This window comes from Protopterus annectens, chromosome 4.part1, assembly GCF_019279795.1.
Source record: "Protopterus annectens isolate FY-2018-M chromosome 4.part1, PAN1.0, whole genome shotgun sequence".
NCBI lineage: Eukaryota > Metazoa > Chordata > Ceratodontiformes > Protopteridae > Protopterus > Protopterus annectens.
In genome coordinates, this window is record NC_056734.1 from 652,306,074 (window position 1) to 652,317,602 (window position 11,529).

Below are 11,529 nucleotides of genomic sequence, written 5' to 3' on the forward strand. Positions count from 1 at the left end.
GGGGGTGTGACCAACTAGAAAGGGGCAAAGCTATGTTCAAAACCACAAAAAAAATGGGACTTTAATTAAATACGCTGACCCGGGTGCCAAACCATCATTATGAGAGTCCAATCAAGACAAAATTATGTATAGAAGAAAAATATATATATTTCAGTGCATTGGCTACATGGCAGCTTAGTTAATATCTAAAAGCAAACTGAAACTTAAACAAACCACTGACAAGAGACTTCAGACGGCACTAAAAAAATATTAATGTTAAGCGCTTTTCGTTTGATAAATTAAACAAACTTCATCAGACATGTCTGATGAAGTTTGTTTAATTTATCAAACGAAAAGCGCTTAACATTAAATATTTTTTAGTGCCGTCTGAAGTCTCTTGTCAGTGGTTTGTTTAAGTTTTACTTAATATCTAGATGGAAACAAAAAGGTTGTGAGGCATGAAAAAATAAATTACTTTTTAAATACATTATTGGAATGCCAATCAAAATCAAGTATAAAAAAAACAAGCAGCACTCAACTCAAACAACTTCTCCTTGCACTGCAGTTCTAATTATAATTTATATTCAGCTTTATAAAAGTGCCAAGTAACATGCTGAAAGTAACAAGCTATGTAATACCCCCACTTGTAAAACTGTTTCTTATCCAAAAAAGACCTGCTGCCTGACAACAACTATCTACTTGTTTCATGTGGAAATGTGATCAAAGTAAAAAATGAACAGCAAACAAGAAACAAGCTCAAGATAATTTGCTCAAGGATTACTGCACAGGTTATGAACCACACATGATAGACTGGCATTCTATTTGAATTATGGGTAAAGCTGGCAAAGATTACTGCAAGTCTCCAACAAATGTAATGAGCTTCTGAAAATACTGTAATCCTGTCCTTTGTTACAAATACTGTCATATGCATTTCAATACCTAAGACTTATACGTTATCTAGTTATGTAAATATTCTCTGCATGGCAAGAACAAAAAGGCTTTCAATGTAAGTAATCCTTTAACAGTATGCTTATTAAAGCTTACTTGCATCTGACAATCTTAAACAAGTTTACCTGATGGTCATTAAAGCATTGCTACTTAAACACAGAGCAACAGGGGCTGCAACAACATGCATTTTCTGAATAATAAGAAGCATAAATCAACAGTGTAAAAACATGACAGGAACCAGAACATTCTGCAAATCAAGGACAGATTAAAAGCCACCATAGTACTTGTGTCTACCTTGGATGGGGAGATACTCTGCACATGTACACTGCATAACTGCTCCTTGCCTTGCTTGGACACATCCAGAGTCACTACATGGGGGAGTGGGGTGCAACAAATATGTCACAATTTGAAATGTCTCTGGCTGACGGTGATGGCCCTGACATATTTGTTATACCTCTCAACCTCAGAGTAAGAAATCTGGACAAAGCCATAAATAGAAGTGGGACAAAGGCCCAAAAATAAGGACAATTTTTAAATATTGCTCTTATAAACTTTGAAAGAGAATAGAATAGCAGGTCTTGCATTAGTGTGACATTTCTGAAGCATTTGAAGCCTGAAACTCAAATGTCTGTCATTATTTTCTAACTTCAATCTTTAATGATTTGCTGCTAATTTGCCAGGAAAACTACAATTGTATAAAAATGGACCAAAAAATGCGATGCAAAAATATAAAATAGCCACACAATACAGCTGGGAACCTGTCAAAGAAGGGACATTTTTTAAATATTAGTACTGTTAAGTTGAGCAGCTGACAAAATAAGGGAATCTATATGCTTTTCTGAAATAAAAGTAATCTATGACTCTGATCATTACAATTATTTATTAATTGTAAACCCTCCACATTTTCTTCCAAAATTGCCATTTTGCGAAGGGATTATTTGGGGGAAGCAACATTTTGAGTAAAAGTCAGGGACGGTTGAGAGGTTTGCATTGCTTCTGGGTCCTGTTTTGCTGAGCTTTGTTGCTTCATGGTTTGAATTCTTCTTTTTTTGGACTTATAGGTTTGGATATACCTAATTCTATAAAGTGATTTCTTTGCACGTACCTCTCAACCTCTTAATGCAGGAAATCTGGATAAGGTCAAATATATTGGGGGAGCATACAGACAGTACTAAAAATTGCTCTTGTATAAGCTTAGACAGTTGACAGAATAACAGATCTTGCTTTACCATGCATTTTTCTGAAGGGTACAAAGTCTGAAACTCAATGTCTGTCATTATTTAGTGACTTCATTCCTAAGTGATTTGCCAGAAAACCACACATTATTTGAGGAACAAACCAAAAATAAGAAGCAAAAATCTCTTCATTCTGCAAAGATCTGGACAGTGGAGAGGTATAGTTCAGTCAGGGCTGACTTTGAGTTTCCTGCTCTCCCCCCCTCACAACCCCCCCCCCCCACAAAATCATGCTCGAATGGGGCCTTCCCCCTGCAGCCATTCTAATGTCCCATTACTCGGCTATTTCACCCCATTTACCATAAACACTTTAATATGCATGCCACTTTACTTCTACAATGATTTGGATTTCATTTAAAAGTTTTATTTTGTATTTTACAGCACAAAAACTAATAGACATCTGCTAAACAAAGCAATGCAGTCTCACAATGAAAATAGACTTATGTTAAAACTTATCTACCCTTGAATCTCACATTCATTGAAACAGCATTTAAACCCACATTCAAAGAAAATACATCTGGCCAGTGGCAGATAAAGATTAACTATGGGCTGTTTTCAAATCATAGACCCCTTGCACATGAAACATACATGTGTTCTTTGATACACCTTCCTGATTGAATTAAATTATATTTCTTGTATAATACAGTACAGTTGTTACTGGGTGTTTTAAATGTATTGTTTTGAACATTTTTCCAGTAAACAATTAAAGATATTGCCTGCACCAATAATGACAAAACTGCCCAATTCAGAGCATTTCCATCATCAAAGTCTACTCAAACTTCTACAATCCACCACTATCAGTAAACATGCACAATCTATGCAGAAGTAAAAGTAATCTAAATAATTCCACATTAAAGAGATCTGTACCTAATGAAGATGTTGCTGCTAGTGAATAACTTTATATTTCATTGTTTCATCTACAAATAAAGTGCCTGTTGCCCTTGAGGAATAAATTACCCATGTTACATTAAAAAAATGATAAGCTAGTAATATTGCAATAGGGAATGGATAGCAAACTGATAACAGGTTTATAGCTACTAGGTATCTCCACCAAAGAGGCCATTTTCAGGACTGCAGCATCCACCCCCTTTAAAAGTACAACACATTACAGTATCAACAATGCATCTACATACTGTAGGAGTAGAACCCACAGCCTTCTGTATCAAAAGCAAGGATGCTCCCTGTTGTGCTATTAATAACACAAGCCAACTCAGCATAAGCAGCACTACACTTATTTTCCCCTGAAGCTCTTAGCTCCTTGTAAAATCCACTCGACACTCAACTGTGTCTCTCAACCTTGCAGCACATGAGCACTAGAAATCTGGAAAAAGCCAAAATGTATTGAGGAGGTGGGATAAAAGCCCAAAAAAACAGGGACACGTTTTAAACATTGCTTGTATAACCTTGGAAAGTTGCTAGAATAAAATGTATTACCACCCTGCATTTCATTGCCAATTCTTGGACCCACGACCCTGTGCACTACAGTCAGAGCAACATACCACTATGCCAAATTAGCTGCTCCTTGAAATACAGGAAGACTGAAACTTAAATGGCTATCTTTTCGTGAATTCAGTCCTCACCATAGCTCTCAACCACTTAGCACACAATAACCTGCACAAAATCAATAATGGGAGATTACAGCCCCCAAAATAGAGACAAATTTCAAATATTGATCTTATATACTTAGAAAATTGCTAGAATAAAATGTTTCATGTTACCATGTACTTTCTGAAGAATATGAAGTCTGAAATTCAAATGTCTGTCGTTATTTAGTGAATTCAAAATCCAGAAGACCACAGATTCTATGAGGGACAGAACAGAACAAAAATATGAGGGAAAAATCTGAATGCTTTTCACAAATGGTGGTGGTTGGGGAATTCAGGCTCTTGCTACCTGCACCCAAGGTTGAGGGTTTGAGTCTGAGTTACTCTCTAGCCATCGGTTATAGTTAACTGGGGCATTTCCCACAACACACACACACTGTCTGAGTGGAGTTCAAAGTTAATACACATGCAATTAAGTAAAAATCCAAACGTTCAACTGTGAAGGCAGCATGGTTTATTAAAACACTAGACACATGCAAAGCTTTCAAACATATAGTTCTTTCTTGATGCATTGATAAGGAACTATATGTTCAAAAGCTTTGCATGTGTCTAGCATTTTAATAAACTGTGCTGCCTTTACAGTTGAACCTTTGTTTTTTTACTTAATTGTATTTGTTTTCTCTGTTGGGTTCATTAAGCCACTTCAGCAGGTTTTACTTTGAATCTTAATACACACACACACACACACACACACACACACACACACACACACACACATGCACACACACACTGCCTGAACTGAGTTCAAAGTTGCACAGACTGCAGACCTTGCAGTCTGATCCCTTTCCAGTCTATGCGGTTATATACTGTAGTAGTCTGTAGGTTGCTGCCTTCTTTCTGAATCTGGACAGGTTAAACAGCAGTCTGGATTTGTTTCTGTGCATGCATAGAGTACTGGGATTTTTGGTTTACAGCTGGGAATTTTTTTTATTTTGTTTTACAGCTGGGGAGGCTGCAGTCCTGCAGTCTAATATCAGGAGCTGCCACTGATCCATTATCAGTTTCACTATATACTGATGAAGGACAACTGGTCAATCTGTGAATGGCTGAGTGTCCTTTGCTGACATAGTTCATTTGCCAAATTACAAATCATAAACATGAACTACCTGAATGTAAGGAGGAGGGTCTATGAGGAATAAATAGGAGGAAGTAGGAGGTGGAGTTCACCAGGGAGGAGTGGAAGAGGAGCTAAGGAATAGGAGGAATTATACCTGCTGAAAAGAGTAGAGGAAGTTACCCAATACCCTGGCTAAATTTCTCTTAGAAGTATAAATACTACCTTGGTTCTCCACTGAAAAGAGGCCATTAACCTAGTGGGACTAACATGGTTAACAAAGAATAAATAAATGAAAAGGTCATGATAAGTCATTTAAGCCATTAGTCAGACCTCTAAACTATATTGCACAAGAAATCTGACTTAAGCCAAAAGTACTTGATGAGTATAATGCCAGAATTATGGAAAATGTTGCTATATTATTGTACAATACCCCAAAACAGTGATTGAACTGTAGGTTTTGCACCATGCATTTTCTGAATAGTATGAGGTAAGGAATAGATAAACTTATGCAGCCATTGCTCCTGACTGTCATACATAGCTCACAACCTCTTACTCCCAGAATTAGGGAGAATACATATTAGATTAGATTATATATATTAGAGAGAGATATATACTTATGGAAAAGTTGAAGCACTTTTTTAAATATTATAGCTGTTAAGCAGAGATGTTGACAGAATAACATAATGTGAAGCAACAGAATGTGAAGTATCACACATTTTCTATAGCAAAACAAGTCTATAAATCTAATTATTTCCATTATTAATTAATTAATTAATTAATTAATGTATTTATTTATGCATGTATATGTTATTATTACTTTTTTAAGTGCAGTCCACCAACTTTTCTCCCTGATCAATGCCATTAAGAAGAATAAGAAATAAAAACAAATTATGAGTCAAACTCAGGGATATCTTGAAAAGCAATACATATGAAAGGTAAGGCAATATCTATTACCAGTATGGCTTCAAATTGAAATGTTGGCACTAAAAGTACTGAGTGCTGACTAGCCAAAAAAAAAAGACCAAAAACACAGGAGGACAGTAAATCTTGAAAGTCACTCTATAACATTAAACTTTTTTTGCAGGGGGCAAGCCCCCCTGCCCTCTCCACAACTCTTGCACTTATTATATACCAACTCTGAGATCACCTTACCTCAGAGAAAAGGGAATATTGGCATCTTGGACTTGATACTAACAAGTCTGATCTTTAGGCCATTCAGTCTTCATACCTGATGCCATGCAAGGTTCTTCAGATTGGTGTCCCTTAAGCCAAAAGTTGAAATCAAAACAGACAAAAAAGTTCTTCCTGGTGGCTCTTTGCTACAGGTACTGCATTACTAACACACACTGAAAACCTAACTAAGGTGTAAATGCAGCATTAGCATTCATTAATCAAAGCACAATTTCACCTGTAGCTTCTTAATTCAATGCCAGTACTCAATTTCTGCCCCCCTATCAAACACCAGTAGCACCTCCAGCATTGCACCCAGGCAAAATGCCTTCTTCTCCCGACCCTAGCTTCAGTTGTGATGGACATGGACCTATAAGTACAGTGAAACTATACAAATAGACATAGCAATGCAGAGAAACAGAGATACCAAAGAGAAAGATCAAGAGTGAACATAATCTACAGTGAGCAGCTTAATATGTATAGAAAATATGAACTTAGACTGATATATGTCAAAGTAAACTAATGTTTATCATACAGAGTCAGTGCATTTTACAGCATGCCTGTGCTGGACATCATCGTCTGCTACTGAAAGGTAAATTAATATGTGGTATTTGCATTGGCTGTCCTATAGTGTCCACATATGTTGATATTTATTTGTTACATAAAATTAATGAAAGAGGTCTACAAAAATAGTAAAAAGGGGAAGAGCGAGCATAGAGTCACAACAAGAACAACATACATGAGTATGTAGGCCAGGGTGCTTGGCAGGGTTGACAACTTTTTTTTTCTTTTTTTGGCTTGGATACCCCCCTCCCCTTCTTTTCATATAGACAGCATTTAAGGGAGAGAAGTAAAGTAGAGTTGGAAAGTGAATTTAGGTAGTGTGCTGGTGCAGACAGACAAATGGAACAGTACAGACTTACAGGAGTGGAAGAATATATACTAGGACAGGGAGACATGAGATAGACAGAGACAAAAAGAGGATAGACAATGAAGTGGAAGTATCAACAACACATTATGTGTATTGTGTCACATAAGAAGAAGACAGCATACATGGCTGAAGATAGAGTTGGATACAAGCAGCTGGAAAGCTGGCTCCCACCCCAGCAGAGAGAGAAGTAAGTGGGATTCATCAACATACGATGAATCAGGATGACTGTTAATATGGACTGCACCCTCTGGTGGCCCAGTGATGGGAGATGGCAATCAAGCACATCTGTGATACACTCAAGTAGGCTTTCCATCTAGGAAAAATATATACCTACCACTTTCTCAGTTGCAGCCTCCTCCATTAGTTTTGTCAGCAGCGAGACCACCATAGGCATATTAAGCATGTGACATGTCAAGCAGTGTCAAGAAATGCCTCCAGTGAGGTACTCCCAAAGTAGTCTCCCTTATGAACTACAGCCACGAACCATGAAAAGGCAGGATATAGAGGTACCTTCTGAACAAATCTATCATGCAAACTTGCAGTGTGGCTACCAAATGATAAGTCTAACCACATACCAGACTGATATATTATACAGGCACATAAGCACACAAGACGGGAACTAACCTTGGCTGGCCACAATTTTCTTCCGCCTTCTGAAATGTATTGCTTATGCTGAAAGTAAAAAATGGCATATTAATGGACCATAATAATTGAATGGTAAGACACTAGAACAGATAAAATCCCATATGGATTTCCCATTCTCTGTGTAACAGGAAACAGGCAAGTTTGTGTCCCCTACCAATACCGCTGTGAATATGGCATAATAATACACAAACATGTACAATGTAGACACCATGAGGCAAAATGTAGTCAGCGTATCCCACGCAGTGCCACCAAAACAGAGATGGAGGATTCAGTCAGTACAAGACACTTAATTCCTAAGACAGCTATGACAAATACTTGCAATAATACCAGAACCAGACCTTAAAAGTATAAAATAGAAAATAGAAAAATAATACACTTACTTTACTATCCTGGGTGATGTTGCCTAACTGCAGCTTAACATGCACAGACATCATTAGGGTTCCTGTGCCACTGAACATAAAAAGAGACACTGCACTGTTCCTTCATTCTAGTGATGCACATGACTGAGAACAACCTCAACCATGTCATACCAGTTATCTACACATATACTCAGTGGACACTACAAAGGAGATAAAGCATACATTTGCTCTCTTCATCCACCACACAATTGCTGTCTATCAAGCATTAGGCATTAGCCAAATTAACATTCTCCCAAATCCCTTCCAAAAAATGGTGTCCCTATCATGAACAACAAAATGGTATCTTAGGAATCAAGCATACAATGTAATATATTCATTGTGTTTACCATCAAAATTGTGCAATGCTCATACCAGCTTAGGTCTACAGCACAACCAATATGGGGAAGCACTACATCCCGCCAGTGTCACATCCTCACTTGTGAGGTTGGACCACAAAACTGTCTTCTTCAGAATAAAAATCAATGTGATAAACCTAGCACATCCTCTAACAGATAAGATCTATTCCAAAGCAAACTGCATCCAATTAAGGGATATTTTATTAAAATTCAGTGCCCCACCTAACCCTGAGTTCAAAGCAACCTATGCAGAATCGTTCACAAAGACCCTGTAGAACCATGTAAATGGCTGTATAGTGCCTACTGCACCTACTAGAGGTAAGTTGAAAACAAACAGCTACACTGGTGGAATCCTAACCTTAGTAGGGTATATAACATAGATTAGTACTAAGCTAACTGCCCTTGTGAGCCATTTTAAGCTTAGCCAATTATCCCTTGTGAGACTCAAACCCTGCACCTTGTGTTTGTAAGGCAAACACCTTAACCATTAGGCCACCCTCCCAACTCGACCAAATAACAAAAGTTAAAGGTTATGGCTAAAATCAGGAAGAACAACAAACACAATTATAAGAGCTCTCTATTTAATCTAAACAGGAAACTAAGAGTACTAATTAATTACATCAAGGCAAAATACAAAATCAAAATGTCCTTGAAGGTTAAAGATAACCATAAGGCCTTCTTCAGCTATGGCTGCAACCTCAACGGCAGCACACAGCAGTGTGTCAGACTAGTGGTCAATCATGCCACCTTCACTGAGCAGTGACATAACAAATGATGAATCCTGCTCAGACTTCTTTCCCTAAACCCCCACTTCCTGTTCCCATGAAATACCTAGCAGCATACCCCCCCCCCAACTATTAGCACATTGCAGGTCCAGGCGGCACTTGCTGAAGTGAAAAACTCAGCCTCAGTAGGGTCCTAACAATATCCTGGGATGCCTTCTAAATAGCTTGAAGCATGACCTATCAGGACAACAAAACAGACTTTGTAACTTGAGAATGGAGGACTGCAACAATTATCCCACTTCACAAAGATGGACCATCAACTAATCTCAGAAACTAAACACTCATTAGCCTAAATAGTCTAATATGCAAAGCCATGGATGAAATTGTCATGGTAATGATCAACAAAGACATAGGCAATGTTCAGGCACTGGACCCAAGCCAGTTTAGCTTTGTCAAGGGAAGGTAATGGCTTCTTAACCTGATGGACTTTTTTGAGAAGGTCAGCAATGCAATGGATGAGGGGAAAACAGAGCATACAGCCTTCCTGGACCTGGCTAAGGTGTTTGATGCAATGCCCCACTTGGGTATAGTTGACAGAGCCACACCTACAAAACTCACTGGATTGCCCTCTGGTTCTCAGACAGGACCCAGGAAATCAAGACTGGTTAGACCACTAGAGACTAGTCACCAGCATGGTCCCTAAGGGCTCTGAGCTGGGACCACTCCTATTTGGTATCTACTTCTTGAAGGTCAAGGCTAATGTCAAGGGTCTTTTATAGACCAAATTTACAGATGACTGCCAACTCAAAGCTATGATAGATTCCTCTAATGACACAGACATCTTAGAAGAGGGTCTAGCCATACAAATGGCTGTTGCCAACTCATGGATTCAAACTAAATGCAAGAAGTGAAATATAGTGCCTTTTGGGAAAATGGCCACACAGGATAATTACACTCCATCAAGAATACAATCCTAACAGTTGACTTGGTTGTCAGGGATCTGAGAACATGTATAGCCATCAATCTGGACTTAGGCCAACATGTGACCACGCCAGTGAGAACGTTATTCTATGCTGCTCAACTTCTAATTAAATCTATATAATTTCATTATGATTCATAATGATTCTATGTTATCTGTTATTTAGCAGTCACTATATTACAATGTTTTAAATGTCAATGCAAGCTATTGTCTGCTATTTAATATATGTACTAAGCTGCTAACTCTGTATCTCTCAACCTCATTTTTATATCCTTTTTCCCTTGTTACCAGCTCCTCCTGACCTGCTCTTAACTTAATCCACTGCTTTCCTGGTGCCAAAAGAGCCCTATCCATCTCCAGTAGCCTCAACATCCAGCGTCCTTTGTTCTGAACCCTCCTTCAAGATTTGAAATAAGTATGTACTGGACTAAATCTACTTCTTAAAACCAGACCTCTATTTTAGTACCACTACAGGGCCCTAAAGATAGCGCTAAACCTAAGCAGCCAGCTGCCTTACCCCTTCTTCCATATCTACCTACCTAACCTCCTCAACCTTTCACTTACCCTCACGCACTCTCCTTATATTTTTCTTTATCTTCTCTTCTCTCTCTCCACTTACTTATACTTTCCAGCTCCCCTTTAGTTTCATCTACAACTCCTGTCCTGCCCACTAGAAGGCACTCCTCTTATATCCATCTATTACTCCATCTCCCCTTTACCACCTTGTAAACTGTATATACTGATTATGCCTCTTGCCAGTTCCTAATCCTTCTCACCTATTGCCTTTCTACTCTATCCTGCCTTCCTACTCTTTCTCCCTAGATCTACTCTCCATCCTACACCTTTCCACTCACCTACTGCCTTGCAACCTGCAGCTACCTATTTCTACTGATTGTCTACTGCTGAATTTCTACTGATTGTCTACTGCTGAATATCTTCTCCATTGTCTCAACCCGCTCCGTTCGCCCTGTGGGCTCACTCCACTCCCCTACCCTACTCCCAATTCCCACCCACCCCCACTACCTCTACAGTTATACCTAACAAACCACACCCCCTACCTTTTTCTGCCAATAGAATCTTATCACCTGAACCACTCTACTCTTTTCCCTCCATTTCTCCAAGCAATTTAACCACACCCCTCACCTCTCATCCAATTAAATCCATCCAGCTGTAACCTATCCACTCCTTTCCCTCCACTTGTTATTTTTTTTCTCAACTAAACAGCCTCTGCCTGGCTCATATCCAATAGTAACCTCCACACCTACAGCCTCTCTACTCTTCATAACATTCCCAGTCCACTTCTTCCTTTCACCTTATCCTGCATTACAGCATCACTACACTTATACAACGATCTACAGCATAATAATCAATACCACAATGTATAAGCACCCCACCATATCCATAACACATACCTTACTCTTACTATCAATATTTCCAACTTTAACAATATCACTTCTTCTTACCTCCTACGAATACCCTCTACTAGCACACTTTCCCAACCC